Here is a 19,554-nt window from a genome sequence, read left to right on the forward strand (position 1 = left end):
AAGGTAAAATAGGAAACATGGCAATACTGATGAATACTTAGAAGTGTCATGCCAGATATAATCCAGGAAAGGACATATGATGCAAACAATCCTGCTGTACCTGTATTTTCTGTTACCAGCTGCAGCAAGTGGTAGTAATTTCTTTATATTCTGCCTGTGCTGAAAGACAAAAGTGATATACCAGCAATTTCATACCACAAACAAGTGCATGTGAGATGCAGATGGCAGTGCTAAACTATAGCTGTATATACATGTGCAAGCAAGCAGAATCCTGAAATACTTTCCACGGGCTAACACAGAGCTATAGTAGCAAGTGTATGTGCAAAGAAATAATAAGGCAGGTGACAATAAAATGACAAGTCAGGTGGCAATGTCTAGGAGAATAACCTACACTATCACATTTATGTATGGAAGAGCAGGACCAGCCACACTAATGTTGCTAGAAGCATTGAAGCAGATGTCACTACACTAATACAGACATGTGCAATGATGCACTGAAGGGGATGCCCTACACTATAGGTTCATAGATTCATACTAAGCTAATTGCCCTTGCGAGCCATTTTAAGCCTAGCCAATTATCCCTTGTGAGACTCAAACCCTGCAGCTTGCGTTTGTAAGGCAAACACCTTAACCATTAGGCCACCCATGACTTAAGATAACACAGAAATGTGCAATGATGCACTGAATCAGATGCTCAATACTAACACAGTAACATGCAATGATGAACTGAAGCAGATGCCACTACACTAACACAGTAATGTGCAATGATGCTGTCTAACATTTATGTGAAATAGTGGCTGCAGCTCAGAAGGTTACAGCCTCTACCATGCCTTAAAAAACACTGTGCTATAATAAATCACCTGGCAATTACCAAACATACAATACAGAGACAGCCACCTGCAACAGTCATCCTGAAGTATCATGTAATCTATCAGAGTAAATAAAAAATACAGTATGAAGAAAACTGTGAAATATGTAAAATGTTTACTATAGAAAGTGCTGTAGGCAGTAGAAATGTTAAAACTTACTGTACCATTCTAGGCACCCTTGTCGTAGCTCTAATTCCCACACCCAATGATGTTCAGGGTTGCAGTGATACAGGTTGTCATACTAATGGCCTGTACTTCTCACTGTTACATAGGTTGATAGCTGCCTTGGACAGCTAGTCTACCAGGTCATACAGACATTCATATTCCTTAAAAGAAACAATGTAAGTCTAAAGAGCTGCTACTTGAGCTGTCTTTGGAAGAGATAGAGCATAATGTCCAATGGACATTAGACTAATATCTAGCCCTCAGTTGTTTAAATACTCACTAAAACACTTTCCCAACCAATCCTGGCTTAGTACTTGCATCACACCAGCTGAAACACCATCCTTTCTCTCATTCCCTTCTCTTTCTCATCCTATTACTCTTCCCCTATTTTCCTCTCATCTTTTTATCATGCTTCTCTCCTTCTGTACCTTCCACTGTCCCCATCATCTCATTTTAATAATGACCCAAAGCCTAATTTTAGCTCTCTTCTGTCAACATACAACTCTCAAACTGTAAACCTTTTTTTAAATATTGTAAAATCATTTCTTCTTCTGCCTCATTTGTATTATATAAATATTTCACTGTTGACTCTTCTGTCATTGTGTATTACTGCAAATGTATTAAATGTCCTATTATTGGAGCTTTTCTCCCTGAGCCTCCACTGAAGATGTGTTATATGACTATTTGGACTTTCCTAGTAAATAAATGTCAAATATATAAATAAAATAAATAATGCTTTCCTCCTCTGAACACCACAGGCACTGTCCATAGGACACTTGCATCTTTCGACATCTCCATAAAAGTAGAGCATAACAAGATGGCAGCATGAAAACCCCGAAAATGAACTACAAACAAGTAAACCAAAAATAACCGGTACCAACTGCAGGCAAGAAAAAGAAAACCCCGCCATATATGGGACTCAGAATTACATGCAGCATAATGTAGCACCTTGTAGTTGCAAATAATGCATAGACAAAGAGCTTAACATCTTAAATGTACACATTGCCATGCACCACATGCTGGAGACATGCTTCACTTGTGCTCTTCTGTTAATCAGAGATACATACACAAGGCGTAATCTAACCTTATTAGCATACACATGGTGCAATGGTGCAAAGTAATTTGTTTCAGGGAATTTTATTGCAGATCTACCACAAGAAACTATAATTATGGGTGACCCCAATATCGACTGGACTTCCTGTAGTAGTACATCCCCATCTATCCATATCAACCTTCACAGCATCGCCCAAATTATCCAATCACCTACTAGGATAGATAAAAACACAAAAAGAGAATCCATTCTTGACTGGACACTCACAAACAGGCACACTTCCTCATTACAGGCAGACTGTCTCCCAGACAGCTTAAGTGAACATCTCATTACCTTTCTTTTTACAAGAAAGACTCACCTAGATAAGCATACTAGATACATCACTATTCGATACAAAAATAACTTTTCCCCCCAAACCTTCATATCCGTATTAAACTCCAGTAATTGGGAACCACTAAAACATCTACCACTAGATATAGCCAATGAATATTTTAACTCCACATTTCTAAATATCCTAGATTAATTAGCTCCTACAAGGACCATTAAGACTAAATCAAACTATGCAGAATGGCTATTCACTGAAACAAAATCCCTTCTTAGAAAACGCGACAAAGCACGACACGCCAAAAAGATAAATCCAAAGAAACCAAACTAGTCTACCAACAACTTATAAACCTAGCTAAGAAAAAAAATCAAACTTGACAAAATAAACTTCAATCACAACACTCAGTTTCAACACCAAAATAACCCCAAAAAGTTCTGGGCCACTATCAATAAAATCCATCACCCTGGCAACACCACCACCCCATCCCCCGCAATCCCAGACAATCAGTCCCCCATTGAAACATTATTCAACAAATACTTTGCAGAATCTATACTAACTCTCTCTAAAAACTCCTCCAACTCTCCCCCAGACACCCCTAAACAGATACCAAGCAACCACAGCAATGATACTTTCTTCTTTCATCCAGTTCCAGTTACTGTTATTAAAAAAAAAACACCTACTTAAACCTAAACTTACCACCCTTGCAGCCAATAAACTTCCAACAGAATTCCTAAAAATAGCAGCCATAGCATATCCAGTCTGTATTCTAATAAACAGATCTATAACAAAACAACAAATTCCATCAGTCTGGAAGATATCCCACATTATTCCCCTACATAAAGGAGGAAGCTCAACTGAGCTATCCAACTTTAGACCCATCGCCATCCTGTCACCTTTCTCTAAAATACTTGAACAATGCATTTATACTGAAATCATGTCCCATCTTCTCAAAAATAGCCTCCTGTCCAAGTCACAGCATGGATTCTGTACCTATCACAGCACCTCCACCGCTATGCCATCCTTTACTAACACTATTAACTAGTGTAGGAATAATGGTCTCATTGTGTCCTCTACCTTCCTTGACCTGTCAAAGACATTTTACACAGTATCTCATGTCATACTTCTAAACTCTCTAATAGAGTTTAACCTAAGTAATCCCACTGTCAACTGGTTTAAAAACTACCTTTCAGGATGTAAGCAAGCTGTACTATGGCAAAACAATATAGCCCCCCTACTTCCCATTAATCTGGGTGTTCCTCAGGGATCCATCCTTGGCCTACTTCTGTTTACACTCTTCACAAACAAATTATACATTGTCACAGGACAAGCCTCCCTTGTCCAGTATGCAGATGATTCCACCTAAATATGTGCTGCACCCTCTCTCCAAAATATACAGAGCATAACCCAAGAAGCTTTCTTACAAGTGGAAAAATAGTTGCCTGACTCACAACTCATTCTTAATCCAAACAAAACAAAATGTATGCTATTTACCCAGGTAAACCACCATACTCTCCATCCCCTTTCTTCATATCATCTACTATTCTCACTATCATCTCTCTTGTACTCCATACAAAGCTCTTAGGCGTCACTATCGACTGCTCTGTCAAATTTGACTTACACATAGCCCAGACCATTAAAAATGTAAATAAAAAACTTGGTAGCCTGCACAGAAATAAACAGTCCCCTGGATTCACTAACCTTCCGTGCAGGACTAGCTTAGTCCTGTACGGAAGCACCCGTTTAGGAGCAGGACGGCAGCCCACCACGCATAGAAATGAAGGTGCACTGGCCGAGCTCTTGGGCTTACACAGAGCGTGTATGAGTGCAGGGGGCATGTATATTCTGAGAGCTCTGCTATGAAGGATGGGAGAAAGGTAGTAAACAATGAGTGAGACCGCCCATAGATGTACGCATAGCCTCAGCAACATCCCCCACATGTATAACAGCAATAGTGAATAAAAAAATTAAAAAAAATATGCATTGTTAATGAAACAGATGAGGTTTAACCGTAGGTTTACGGGTTTGCCCATCGCTTAGCTACGGCTAATGTAGCTTAAATAGCAAAAGGAGGATGAAAAGCAAGATATGTGCAAGTGAAGCAGTACAGCAATACAGTAGTGGGCAGCGCGTTCGCCTAACAAGCAATCAATCCCAGTTCGAGTCCCACTGTAGTACATGTCATTCCCATGTCAAATCACTGTTATGATCAATATATTTAGTTGTATAACCTAATAAATAACATATATGTGTGAACTAGAGTAATACGCTGTGTAATGAATGATAATCTCATACACTTGCCAAATTCACTACCTCCCCAGCAACCAGTAGACTATTACTGTCTAAAATATAGCAGTAGTAAGGATAAATAAGCACTGGTAAACAGGTGTAAGTCTGTTTGCATGATGGTAAGCAGTGCTTACACAGAGTAAGCAATAGTGAGGCTAACCATGTGTAAGCGGATGTCACCAGAAGTTAACAGTGCTTACCGTCATGCAAACCTGCTGACAACTGCGTAAAAGTGCTTCAACCAGTCCGTATCCAACGGGCCTCATTCTGGCCAGCAACAAATTAAACAGTCTCTGCAAGGCTCGAACCCAGGAACCTGCACATCTTAGCCAATGTGATTTACCACTAAACCACTGCAGATATACATAATCCTGATGTTTCCACAAACATAGCATCCAGCAATACCATTCAACATTACAGGACATGTAGCTATACAAGTAGATGTATGTGTGTATATATATCTATAACTAAATAGATTTATACCTCTCCCTCTCTGTATATATATATATATATATATATATATATATATATATATATATATATACATACATACATACATATAAATATCCAGATATAGATATATACATATGCAGACATCCATACATCTATATGTCGTTAGATATATATATATATACAGCGATATATATATATATATATATATATATATATATATATATATATATATATATATATACATATATATATATATATATATATATATATATATATATATATATATATATAAATATGTGGAGTGTGTGTGTGTGTGTGTGTGTGTATATATATATATATATATATATATATATATATATATATATATATATATATATATATACAGATATATATCTATAGATATGATACAGCACATGAGAATGACATATATGACCACAGGCACCGCCAATGGGGGTGAGGGGGCTAAATCAATATACATGTTACACATACCGATATCCTCCCCAGCTAAACAGGTGAAACATACAAACAAACACACAAAAAAAGGAAACAAACCATTGCTCCTTAAACTACAGGCAGGATACTACCAGTGGGAGAAACATTGTCGACCCGCTAAGTCTAATCTAGAAACAAAGACAAGGACGTCCCTTGTGGGACAACCCAAAAATTGATGGCTATTTGGGTTCCTGCCATTACATAGATGCGCAATGGCAGGGCATGTATGTTCTCGACTACAAGGTTGGGAAAGCCTGATGATCCATGGGCCGAGACAATGTATGTGATGGGTCCCACGAAGTGGAGAGTGGGCAGTGTGAAGTGGTGTGATTAGACCCAATCTGCACCCAGAGAAAGGATGATTGCTGTGGAGGAGGAACGGGGGGAGGAACGATGAGTATGGAATTATGGGCCGAGGCGTGCCGGTGTTGGATGGAGCGGTTCTAATCGGACCACCTTGTGGATGTAAGCAATAATGTGTATTGGGCAGAGCATACGCCTAACGAGCAGGCATTTCCGGTTCGAATCTGACTACAGCACAGTCTATTTTACACAGCTAAACATGTTATAACCAATAGTTTTGTTGCAAAACCCACGGAATAACACATATGTATGAACCAGTGTACTGCAGGAAATGCACATGTGTAGCTGTGTCATAATGAATAAGGCACTAGTAACCAGATGTAAGCACAACTAAGCAGTAGTAAGCATATGTAAGAACTAGTAAGCATTTTTATGTGCGTTTGCTCTGGGGTAAGCACTGCCTACACAGATTAAGCAATGTGGAATCTAACAGAGTATAAGAAACTGTAACCAGAAGTTAGCAGTGCTGAGCTTCGAACAAACCTGCGTACAACTGCTTTAAATTGCCTTAATAACTCTGTATCCAACAGCCTGTGTTCTGCCCAGCCACAAAATAAACAGCCTCTGCAAGGCTCGAACCCAGGACCATGCACACAATAACATACCACTAAGCCATGCCAGATATTCATGCATATGATGTTGTCAGAAACATAACATCCAGCCCAGCCGTGCAACAGTACAGAGAATGTATACCTACATCTAGATGTATGTGTGTGTGTAGATATATTAATATCTATACAGATACAACATATCTATATATGTAGTAATATATATATATATATATATATATATATATATATATATATATATATATATATATATATGTATATATAAATATCCAGACATATATACATATATATACGGATATATGAACATATATACATGCAAATGCCGACATGTTCACATATATATGTCAACACCTATATGCCCACATATACACAGAAAGTTACATATATGTATGCAGAGATATATCTCCGTAGGTATAGATGGACATAGTTATAAATATGTAAGCAAATATATATATCTATATAGGTATATATGGCCAGACATTTGTAGATAGCAATGGTAGATTAACAGAAACATATATGTCCACATGCACTGTTAATGGGGTTGAGAGGCCCCAAAAAATATATGCCTCGTACAAATTTATCATACCCCCCCACTGCAAATCACATCTGCCCTGCAATACACTACCAAGTTTATTTTATTTTAAGTGTTTTATTTAAATAGGGATTTAAATTATTCTTCTTTTATGTGTCACATTTTTATATCACATTCCCCTCTTCCCCACCCACTAGGTGAGCTGACCAGTACAGGCCCATCCAACCCAGCCTCACCTTAACCCATATTTACTTTACCCACAGTTCCACCCCCCCCCCCCTGCTGCACACATGCAGCCACCATCACTTCTCTGGTTACCAGCCTGTAGCAACCACACCATCACACTTTGCCCACCTTCCACTCCTCCTCCCCTCAGGACATATCTTGTACATTGTCCCGACCCAAGTATCTTCGGTCTTCCATATGCTGTAGTCCATGCACATATGAACACAGTCATGTTTACCTTTGCAGACATGAGGTTACCCCAAAGAATAACACCTTAATTTTTGGGTCGTCCTGCATGGGACAACTTTATTCTTGGTAATAACAATAGACTTCACGAGTGACTTTGTTTACAGCAATGGTCCTATTTTTAGGTAGTCAATCAGGTTCAGGAGACAAGATTGGCCCTTCATGAGCCCAACCTGGGTGGTGTCCAGTGTTTGCTGGTTGCCAATGTCTTAGTCTATAAGTTCCATGATAACGCATTCCATGCCCTTGCAGATCAGGCTCATCAGACTGATGGGATGGTAGTTCCCAGGATCCAAGGTGAATCTCCCCTGGTGGAATGTGATGACTGTAGCTGTGCACCACAAAGAGGGATCAAAGCCTGAGGTGGGGCTATGATTAAACATGACACTCAGGTGAGGTGCAAGTGTATTTTATAGTTCATGTAGTACACAGCCCGGGATGTCATCTGGTCCCATGGATGCTATATGCCTAGCTGTGGAGAGTACGGTTTCTTCCTGTGTGGCTGTGATTACTGGAATTGGCAATCTTTTGGTAGTGAGATGGGCCCCTTAGGGAGTGAGAGGAGGGTGAATGTGGCACTAAAGTGATCTGCCTGGATATTGACAAACTCCTTGGAATCAGTATATTTAATGCCATTCTGTAGTAGCTCAGAGCAGTTCAGGGCATTGCCGTTTAGATTCTGGACATAACTATAGAATGTCTTGTGGTTGCCCTTGGAATCTTCGGCAATTATATGTACATGACAAGCTTTGAGGGGATTCTGTGGGATCTCAGCTTCTTACTTTGGCTGGTAAGGGAGCTGTTTGCATTTTGGGATTATCCTTTTTTCTTCAGCAGCTTCTTCCATCTGTTGCATAGTTTGTTTATGGCAGTGGAGCACCAGATTGGCTTCCATATGTGGAGGACAGCATCTTGGTTCTATTTGGGATGGCACAATTCATGCACGAGTGGATGTGCTCATACAGTGCCTTAGTGTAGGATTCACCAGTTGCACTGTCAGCTCCCATCTCCATGGGTGTCATGAAGTTTGTCACGTCTGACTTGAGTAGCATGACGTTGCCTTTGGAGAGGGTTCATATGGAGGTTTCCTTAGTGGCGTGTGGGGGTGAGATGTGGATGTCAATGGTGATTACCTTATGGTCAGACCTGACCAATGAGGGGGTGACCACTGGTGTGAAGCATCTGTCTCTCATGTAGGTAATGACTGGGTCTAGGATATTGGAGCCCCTGGTTGGGCAATGGATCAGTTGATCCAGGGGGTTGGAATGTATGAATTCCAGGAACCGTTTGTAAAAGGTGTTTGTACCTGAGTAGTTTTCCCAGTTAATGGCAGGGTAGTTGAACTCACCCAGTATTATGGTGTGTGGTTGTATCTTAATATTGTCCAGTATGTTTATAAAGGTGTAGTGAGAATCTCGCTGCATGGTGGGGATCTGTAGCAAGCTACTATTTGGAATGCAGTCTTACCTAGTGTTAGTTGCACCTGGAGATTCTCAGATGCATTGTGTTGGGAACTAGGCTGGAGGTGTGAATAACCTCGGTGAATATGGACACTCCTCCACCTGTAGTGTTGTGGTCTTGGTTTGGTGCCCGAAATGTGTGATAAGAGTTGTAGCCTGGTATTACAGGTGAGCTGTCTGGAGTGTTGAACCAGGTCCCATTTACTGCACTGATAATGATGTTCCCCATTTGCAGGTGTGCCTCAAGAGAGTGCCTTTTTAGGTTTAGACGTCTAGCATTGAGTAGCAGTACCTTCAGTTTTGCATGCTTGTACCTGTTATGGTGGTGGTTTTGTCCTTTGAACCGTGCTTAGATAAGGCACTATGCAGGTGCTAAGAGCTGTAGCCAGTAACCTGAATCCCAGGGGCAACAGGTGCAGACCATCTCTGGCAAAGCATCGTGGTTTGTCAATCATGTCATCCCAGGCAGACAGATACTGGATCCCCTTTGAATATATATATATATATATATATATATATATATATATATATATATATATATTATTTATTTATATATATGTGTGTGTGTGTGTGTACATATATATATTTCCATATATGAATATGAATTTAAATTATGTTTCTCTTATGTTTTACTTGTTCTATATTTCATCCAACCCAACCCATCCTTGACCCATAATGTCATTACCCACAGTTCCAACTCCCTCCCCCCGCTGCACACACGCAGCCACCATCCATCCTCTGGCTACCACCCCATAGCTACCACACCACCACACTTTGCTCACCCTCCACTCCTCCTCCCCTCGGGACTCATCTTGTACGTTGTCCTGACCAAAGTATTGTAGGCCTTCCACACACTGTTGTCCATGCACATATGGACACAGCCATGCTTACCTTTTTAGACATGGTGTTGCCACAAAGAAAATCACCCAATGTTTGGGTCATCCCACAATGGACGAATGTTGCCCTGGTAATAACAATAGACTTCACATGTGACTTTGTCTACACCAACGGTTTTAGATACATAACATACATATGTGAACTGGAGTACTGCAGTAAAGCCAGATGTGAGGCATTAGTGTAATAAAGTGTCGAAGTCCCCAGGACCCCATACATGGTATGTACACATGGACCACAGATACCAAACACAGATATAACATGCAACAAATAAGAAATCAATGTCAAAAGGAAAATATAATGCTAACTAGATGGTAAGCAATGCTAAGAATTGCACAGGTCAGCCTATGTGTTGTAAGCAATGTGTACGCCGGCTAACTAAATCTGCCCAGGGGTATGTCCCTTTAAGCAATGCCAACATTAGGTAAACAGGTGTGCCCATAGCATAGCCTATTCAAAACCATCCAATCATGGGAAAGTGTGGGAAATCGGGCGTATTTAAACACCCAGGTGCCAATAATTCCCATTACTGGTTGCAGCTCCCTTTTGTAGGTAGAATGGCTGGAGTTGGGGAAGAACACATGGATGTAGCCACCTACTGATAGCACTGAAAATACACACACTCCCAGTGATATATCCAACACAAGACGTGTGGTGGACAGACAAAACATATGCCCACAGTTGAGAGCTATGCAGATAGACTGCAGTCCATGTTAAACTAGTATGTACACATAAACACTGCAAAACTGGTGCTATACAGTGCATATACCAACACTGCTCATACTCTGTACTTCTAGAACCTTATACAAATATGTAGCAGCTCTGAGACTGCAAGTCCTCTTCTGAGAGGTATTGATACCTGCTGTCTGTAACACTGCTGCCCACATGGAGGAAGGATGTCCACCATACAGGAAAGGTAAAGGGACCATGCCCAAATGATGTAGGGATTTATAGTAGTGGGTTGCCATGACAGTGGTAATTGGAAGTACTACACAGCATGCTGTATGCAGGTAGCAAGTGGAGGACACTGATTGGTGCAGAGATCATCATCTGATCATGTGCTCTACCTACAAAAGCCATGCTGCAATCTATTAAAACCAGCTCATTCCAGCTACTGAAGAGAGAGAGGGAGAGAGAGAGAGAGAGAGAGAGAGAGAGGGAGAGGCACACACAATCTCAAGCAATAAAGAGAAATAGCTGTAGGCTAAGGCCAGGAAGAAAAAGAAAGTTTTGAACAGACATCACTCACACAACAGGTATGTTAAGTATATATGCATGTAACTGACTGTAGTACTTGGGCCATAATAATGGGATAGATGATGTTGAATGATTTGTATGTGCCAGCAGGTGTAGTTGTAATGATGTTCAGCTGAACAAATGCTATAGACACTAGAGTCTGTCCCTATGAGTGGTGGGCCATATCCATCGACTGTGCAGAGCAGCACTGACTGACAAGATGTAAGCCATCATACTGGGTGTTGTGTAATGGAAAACATGTCTAGTAGTGTGGGCAATAGCCAGTGGTGGAGGTAATGGCATAATGAGGGATACGTGTGCTCCAGAGCCCACCATTTGCAGGATACTCAGGTTACTGTGTAATGTAGCATGCTGAAATGCCATAGGTGTGTAATAGGTGTACCTGCAATCTGTCTGTGTATATACCCCCCTAATGTTAGGCTGTGTCCATATGTGGCACCTGTCTGTAGTGAAGCAAGGCAGAACACTCCAGCTGCGCAAGAAGGAGAGTCAGAGATTATGGACCTAATGTCTGAATGTACCCTATAGATATATATATAGATATATAGGGTCTATGTTAAAACAACGAACGGAATAAATTTTGAACTCTCCGATGAGCGAAAACTCATATAATCGGTATCGCTATTGTGGGGGGCTATGCCCCCCAAACCCCCCTAAAGAATATATATTCCAACTCCGAGATCGCACTACAGTGAGGAAAGAACAAACTTTCTGATCTTCACTGTACCGTGATCTCACAATAGCAATATCGATCATAATCGTTTTCGTTCATCGGAACGTTCAAAATTTATTCCGTTCGTTATTTTAACATAGACCCAATATATAGAGATATATATACATACATCTATACATATATATATATATATATATATATATATATATATATATATATATATATATATATATATGTATATATGTACATACATCTATATATATTTATATATATATATATATATATATATATATATATACATATATATATATATATATATATATATATATATATATATATAAATATAGATACATAGATATGTAGATAGCTATATAGATATACATATATAGATGTATGTATGCACATACATATGTATATATATATATATATATATATATATATATATATATATATATAGATATATATATATATATATATATTATATAGATATATATATATATATATATATATATATATATATATATATATATATATATATATATATATATATGTATATATATATATATATATATATGGGTCCCCTTCACTACACCAACACGTCACAAAGCCGACACCCAAACCACCGAGACCAAAAGACCGACGACGCAGATGATCGACAAGGTGAAATCCTGACAGCCGAAACACCGACATGGGCAACGTGTGAGCGCAACTCGGTAAGTGTGCGATAGTGAGGGATTTAGGGTTAGGGAGCAGACAGGTAAGTGTGCAATAGTGAGGGATTTAGGGTTAGGGTCTTGCCTATTTAAGTGGTACAGTGTGAAATATTTTCTGCTTAAAAACCTCAGCTTTGGCCGACTAAGAACTTGCTATATTCAACTGGATGTATAAGAGAATTTAAGTACCTTTATCTGCTCTTTTGTTTTCAAAAAAAATACAGTATTTAAATTGATTTTAACTGTGTGGAAGGAATATTAGCTGAACTGGAAGTTAGTCAGTGTTTGCTGAATTTTGTTATTTGCTAGTAATTACAGGTGTGGGGTAGTCACATTCTTTGATTTCCTGTCCTTGCCTATTTAAGTGGTACAGTGTGAAATATTTTCTGCTTAAACCCTCAGCTTTGGCCGGCTAAGAACTTGCTATATTCAACTGGACGTATAAGAGAATTTAAGTACCTTTATCTGCTCTTATTTTTCAAAAAAATACAGTATTTAAATTGATTTTAACTGTGTGGAAGGAATATTAGCTGAACTGGAAGTTAGTCAGTGTTTGCTGAATTTTGTTATTTGCTAGTAATTACAGGTGTGGGGGTAGTCACATTCTTTGATTTCCTGTCCTTGCCTATTTAAGTGGTACAGTGTGAAATATTTTCTGCTTAAAAACCTCAGCTTTGGCCGGCTAAGAACTTGCTATATTCAACTGTACCTATACGAGAATTTAAATACCTTTATCTGCTCTTTTTTTAAAAAGAAATACAGTATTTAAATTGATTTTAACTGTGTGGAAGGAATATTAGCTGAACTGGAAGTTAGTCAGTGTTTGCTGAATTTTGTTATTTGCTAGTAATTACAGGTGTGGGGGTAGTCACATTCTTTGATTTCCTGTCCTTGCCTATTTAAGTGGTACAGTGTGAAATATTTTCTGCTTAAAAACCTCAGCTTTGGCCGGCTAAGAACTTGCTATATTCAACTGGATGTATAAGAGAATTTAAGTACCTTCATCTGCTCTTTTTTTTCAAAACAATACAGTATTTAAATTGATTTTAACTGTGTGGAAGGAATATTAGCTGAACTGGAAGTTAGTCAGTGTTTGCTAAATTTTGTTATTTGCTAGTAATTACAGGTGTGGGGTAGTCACATTCTTTGATTTCCTGTCCTTGCCTATTTAAGTGGTACAGTGTGAAATATTTTCTGCTGAAAAACCTCAGCTTTGGCCGGCTAAGAACTTGCTATATTCAACTGGACGTATAAGAGAATTTAAGTACCTTTATCTGCTCTTTTTTAAAAAAAAAATACAGTATTTAAATTGATTTTAACTGTGTGGAAGGAATATTAGCTGAACTGGAAGTTAGTCAGTGTTTGCTGAATTTTGTTATTTGCTAGTAATTACAGGTGTGGGGGTAGTCACATTCTTTGATTTCCTGTCCTTGCCTATTTAAGTGGTACAGTGTGAAATATTTTCTGCTTAAAAACCTCAGCTTTGGCCGGCTAAGAACTTGCTATATTCAACTGGATGTATAAGAGAATTTAAGTACCTTCATCTGCTCTTTTTTTCAAAACAATACAGTATTTAAATTGATTTTAACTGTGTGGAAGGAATATTAGCTGAACTGGAAGTTAGTCAGTGTTTGCTGAATTTTGTTATTTGCTAGTAATTACAGGTGTGGGGGTAGTCACATTCTTTGATTTCCTGTCCTTGCCTATTTAAGTGGTACAGTGTGAAATATTTTCTGCTTAAAAACCTCAGCTTTGGCTGGCTAAGAACTTGCTATATTCAACTGGACGTATAAGAGAATGTAAGTACCTTTATCTGCTCTTTTTTTCAAAAAAATACAGTATTTAAATTTATTTTAACTGTGTGGAAGGAATATTAACTAAACTGGAAGTTTTCACTCTGCTCTTCAGTTAGTCCCACCCACCCTCCCTGTTCTTGTTTTGGTCTTAATCTTAGTGGCCTTGCAACTGCCCGCCCCTCTTGTAAATTTGTGTTTGGATACTCCTTCTGGGCCCATCTCATTTGCTCACTCAACTGAGTGCAGTGAGATCATATTCTGATTTCAGGCACTCCTACTGTGTACAAAGAAGGCATCTGGGAAACAGAAAAAAAAAAAAAAAAATTAAGCTTGTTTCCTGCCTTTCCTGTTAAGTGGTATAGACTATTTGTAGGCTTCTGAGCCCCCAACCCCTTCTGTGTTGGAGGGAAGCCTTCTAGCTTAGTTTTTTTTCTTATAACTAGCCAGTTTTCTAGTTTCAACACTCAAATCTGTTTCTTTGATCTCAGCACTTGTTCAGAAAAAAAAAAAAAAAAAAAAATTAATCTGCTTTTACTGTACTTGTGTTTCTACCTACTTTTTTTTACTTTTGCATCATCTTAAAAGTACTCAATTGTATTTATTACTGCTTGGTTTAACTCATTCTAAGCCTTTTGGTTTAAACACTTGGGCTTCGGACCAGTTGTTTTGCACTGAGAGGGTTTGTGGTCTGCACTGTAGTGGCAGAACAGGTAGCTTACATCCTTCTAGGTTGGGAACTGTTGATTGAGGTCTCAGTGTCTGTTATTCTAAAAGTGTATTAATTCTGGTTTAAGCACTTGGGCTTTCAGGCCAGTTATTTTACATTAAGAGGGTTCGTGGTCTGCACTCTTGTGGGAGGAGAGGCTGGACTCTGCCCTTCTGAGCTGGGAATTTCTGGTTGAAGGCTTATAGTGCATGCATATCTGAACTGCTTCTTACTGAAGTTGGTGCGCCTTGTTTGCTGTGGCATAGACTGGATTCGGGCCTGCTGGATCTAGCTTTGTTTGTGTAACTTGAGCACTAATCCAGGCATTCTCTAAAGTATTCAATTGTATTTATTACTGCTTGGTAGTAACTTGATTAAAGTGTAGCTATCATTCTAAGTCTTTTGGATTAAGCACTTGGGCTTCAGACCAGTTGTTTTACATTAGGAAGGTTTGTGGCATGCACTGTGGTGGCAGGACAGGTAGCTTTCATCCTTCTAAGTTGGGAACTGCTGATTGAGAGCCCAGTGTCTGTTATTCTTAAACTGTATTAGTTCTGGTTTAAGCACTTGGGCTTCAGGCCAGTTATTTTACATTAAGAAGGTTTGTGGTCTGCACTCTTGTGGGAGAAGAGGCTGGACTCTGCCCTTCTGAGCTGGGAATTTCTGGTTAAAGGTTTATAGTGCCTGAATATTTGAACTGTATCTTACTGAAATTGGTACACCTTGTTTGCTGTAGCATAGACTAGATCCAGGCCTGCTGAATCTAGCTTTGTTTATATGCTTGTTGTTTGTTTGCTTATTTCCTTGGAACGCTAATTCCACCTAATACTGGCTTCTCAGCACTTCTGTGGATCACTAGTGATATCTGCATTGCTTACTGTACTTATTTCCTTGTTTCACTTGAAAGAAAGTTACTGTTTGTTGTTTTTGCATTTAAGTTACCTGTAACACATTGCACTTAAGTTACCTGGCACTTGCTCACTAAAGCAATTATATAAGTCAGCACTAAAAATTAAAAGCATTACACCCTCACTCCCCACTGGCCCTGGTTTTCAATTATTAAGGAATTCCCAATATTATTCTAGCATGTCCAAAGGTCAGTTGTCAATCTCCTCTCCGGTCCAGCTGGTGAATCTGGGAATCTTGAGGCAATGATACAACTGCCTCATGTACACAGACAATCCTCTCCTCCTCCCATCAAATTCCAACACATGTGAGAGATGCAACCATATAGCCAAACTGGAGGCTAACCTCTCTCAACTCAGTACTGGCATATCCAGTCAGGAGGAGAAGCAAACCACACTCACTACAATTCCAGTCTCACATAGACCTACCACGACAGCAAACCAAACATATAATCACACAAAAACATACTCGGAGGCTCTAAATAAAGATCTGCTGAAGCAGCAGAGACCTCCAAAGCAGACACCCAAGCAGCCGCTACTCCAAAACAAAACACGTGCAACACATATCTCACAAAGCCAGTGTGCCAAACAGTCACAGCCCTTAAGACTAAACAACACACCTGATACACTTGTAATAGGTGACTCTATTGTCAGGCACACTGACGTCCCGCTCACCAGGCTGAACAAGGAGAGGGTCATGGTGAGCAGCCTGTCGGGCGCTAGGATCCGCCACATAACACAAGCACTCAGGTCACTCCAAGGCAAGTACAAATATGATTCAGTCATTGTCCATGCTGGTGTGAATGGCCTGAGACGTACCTCCCTGGACTACATGAAAAGAGACATAAAGGAGCTCTCTGAGCATGTAGCCCAGGCCGGTATGACCCTGACCTTGAGTAGCATCTTACCCTCACCAAGAATGATGCCACAATATGAAGACAAGATGATCAATTTCAACAATTGGCTTAAGTACTGGTGTCATTCAAAGGGGATCCAATGCCTGTCAGCTTGGGATGATATGCTCGACAAGCCACGATGCTTCGCTAGGGACAGCTTGCACCTGTCACCCCTGGGATTTCGGTTATTGGCAAAGGCTCTTGCTACCCTCATAGTGCTTTTTTTAGGCAAGGCTCAAAAGACAAACCCACCTCCATAGGTATCACAAGGGATAAGAAACTAAGAGTAATGCTACTCAACACCAGAAGTCTAAACCTCAAGATGCACACACTCAAAACTCTCCTTAGCATGGAGAACATCGATATCTGTGCAGTAACAGAAACCTGGTTCAGGGATCCCGAGAGCACCCCAGCACTACCAGGTTATACCTCATACCATGCTTTTCGGCCCCATAACTTGGAACGAACCACAAAAGGAGGGGGAGTATCGATATTCATCAAAGATACCCACACCTCCAGGTTGGTGGCAAAGCACGAAGCATCAGAGACTATCCATGTGCAACTAACAGTGGGTAAAGCTGCCTTCCAGTTTATAGCCTGCTACAGATCACCCTCCCAAACCCAGGAACGCCACTTGGCCTTCCTGAGAACACTGGAAAATATGAAGGTCTCTCCAAACACCATTATATTGGGCGACTTCAACTACCCAAACATAGACTGGGAGCATTACTCTAGCTCCAACACCCTAGCCCAAAGGTTCCTAGAATTTATAAACTCAAATGCTATGGAACAACTTGTTACCACTCCCACAAGAGGGGAAAACATACTGGACCTGATCATCACCAACATGGGGACTCTATGCTCCAGACCAGAAGTTTATCCCTCACTGGTAAGATCAGACCATAAACTAATCTCACTGGATATTCACATCCCGACCCCACCCCTGCCCAGAAAACCACAGTGAAAAACTTCTCTAAAGCAAATTTCACACTCCTCAAAACTGAGGTGGAATCCTTCAAAACCCCGGGCCTGTGGAAAATATGGCCCAGACCGCAGAATCCTTTATAAACGCATTCTATGAACACCTTCAGAAATGCATGGATCATCGATCCCAAATAAAACCAAGACCCAATCCTCCAAAGGCAGGCGTCCTGTCTGGTGGACCCCAGCCATAAACAAACTATACAATAGAAGGAGGAAGCTACTAAATGATAGAGCAAAATCCCAAAAAGGGAAGGCATCACTGATCAGTATTGGCAAAAAACTACGGGCACACATAAAATTGTCTAAGGCCAGCTTCGAGAGAAAAATTGCACAGGACACTAAGGATAATCACAAGGCTTTCTTTAATTATGTTAGGAACCTGGGTGGTAATTCCCAGATATGCTCAGAATTAGTCCAAAATGACAAAAAATACACTGAACCCACAGACATTGCCAACATCCTAGCTGACAAGTTCAGCGCAAACTCCTCCCCACCAAAAGGGCAAATATCTATCCCAGCAGAGTGCTGCCCCACTGACATCTCAGATGCTCAGGTAAGAGCCGCCCTCTCCAAAGCAAAAAACACAGCATCAATGGGACCAGATGGTGTCCCGGGCTGCGTCCTACATGAACTCCAAGAAGAGCTAAACCCAAACATAAAACTACTGTTCAATCTCAGCCTTACTACAGGATATGTGCCCAAAGAGTAGCGTACAGCAACAGTGGTCCCTCTTCATAAAGGTGGTGCATCAACGGATCCTGGAAACTATCGCCCCATAAGCCTGACTAGCTTGGTCTGCAAAGCTATGGAAAGGATCATCATGGACCTCATAAATAAAGATATTGGGGACCTACAAACACTGGATCCTACCCAGTTCAGCTTTGTTAAGGGCAGATCCTGCCTCTTAAACCTGGTTGATTTCTTTGAAACAGCCACCAAGGCCATTGACGAGGGGAAGGTGGTACACACAGCCTACCTGGACCTCGCAAAAGCCTTCGATACAATACCCCACTCGGGCATTATAGATAAGCTCACCAGCTTAAATATAAACCCCTATGTCACTAGATGGATTGCAAACTGGCTCAAGGACAGAACCCACATGGTTAGAATTGCTGGAGCCATGTCAGACTCCAAACCAGTTACAAGTGGTGTCCCACAAGGCTCAGTCCTGGGACCTCTCTTGTTCGGTATATATTTCTCGGAGGTACAGGCCAACACGGAAGGACTGTGGCTGACCAAGTTCGCAGATGACTGCAAACTGGGCCATAATCGACTCTCCAGCCGACACAAGCATCCTCCAAAAGGGCCTCATAGAAACAGACAACTGGTGCCAGAGCCATGGCCTCAAGCTAAATGCCAAAAGTGTATAGTCATCCCCTTTGGCAAAAACAAAGTGCCCACAAATTACCACATAGGTGGTAATCCATTAAGTACAGAAGAAGTAATTAGGGACCTGGGGACCCAAGTTGATAGCAATCTCTCATTTGACAACCACGTGGCCAAAGTGGTTAGAAAAACATTTTATATAGCCCACCTAATCATGAAGGGATTCACATCTAGATCAGGGGAGGTCATTGTGCCTCTTTACTCATCCCTCATCAGGCCCATAATTGAGTACAATGCCCCTTTTGGGATGTACCTTACCAGACACCTGCAGCAACTGGAAAGACCCCAAAAGTACCTCACCAAGAGGA

Source organism: Protopterus annectens, chromosome 2.part0 (assembly GCF_019279795.1).
Source record: "Protopterus annectens isolate FY-2018-M chromosome 2.part0, PAN1.0, whole genome shotgun sequence".
NCBI classification, from domain to species: Eukaryota; Metazoa; Chordata; order Ceratodontiformes; family Protopteridae; genus Protopterus; species Protopterus annectens.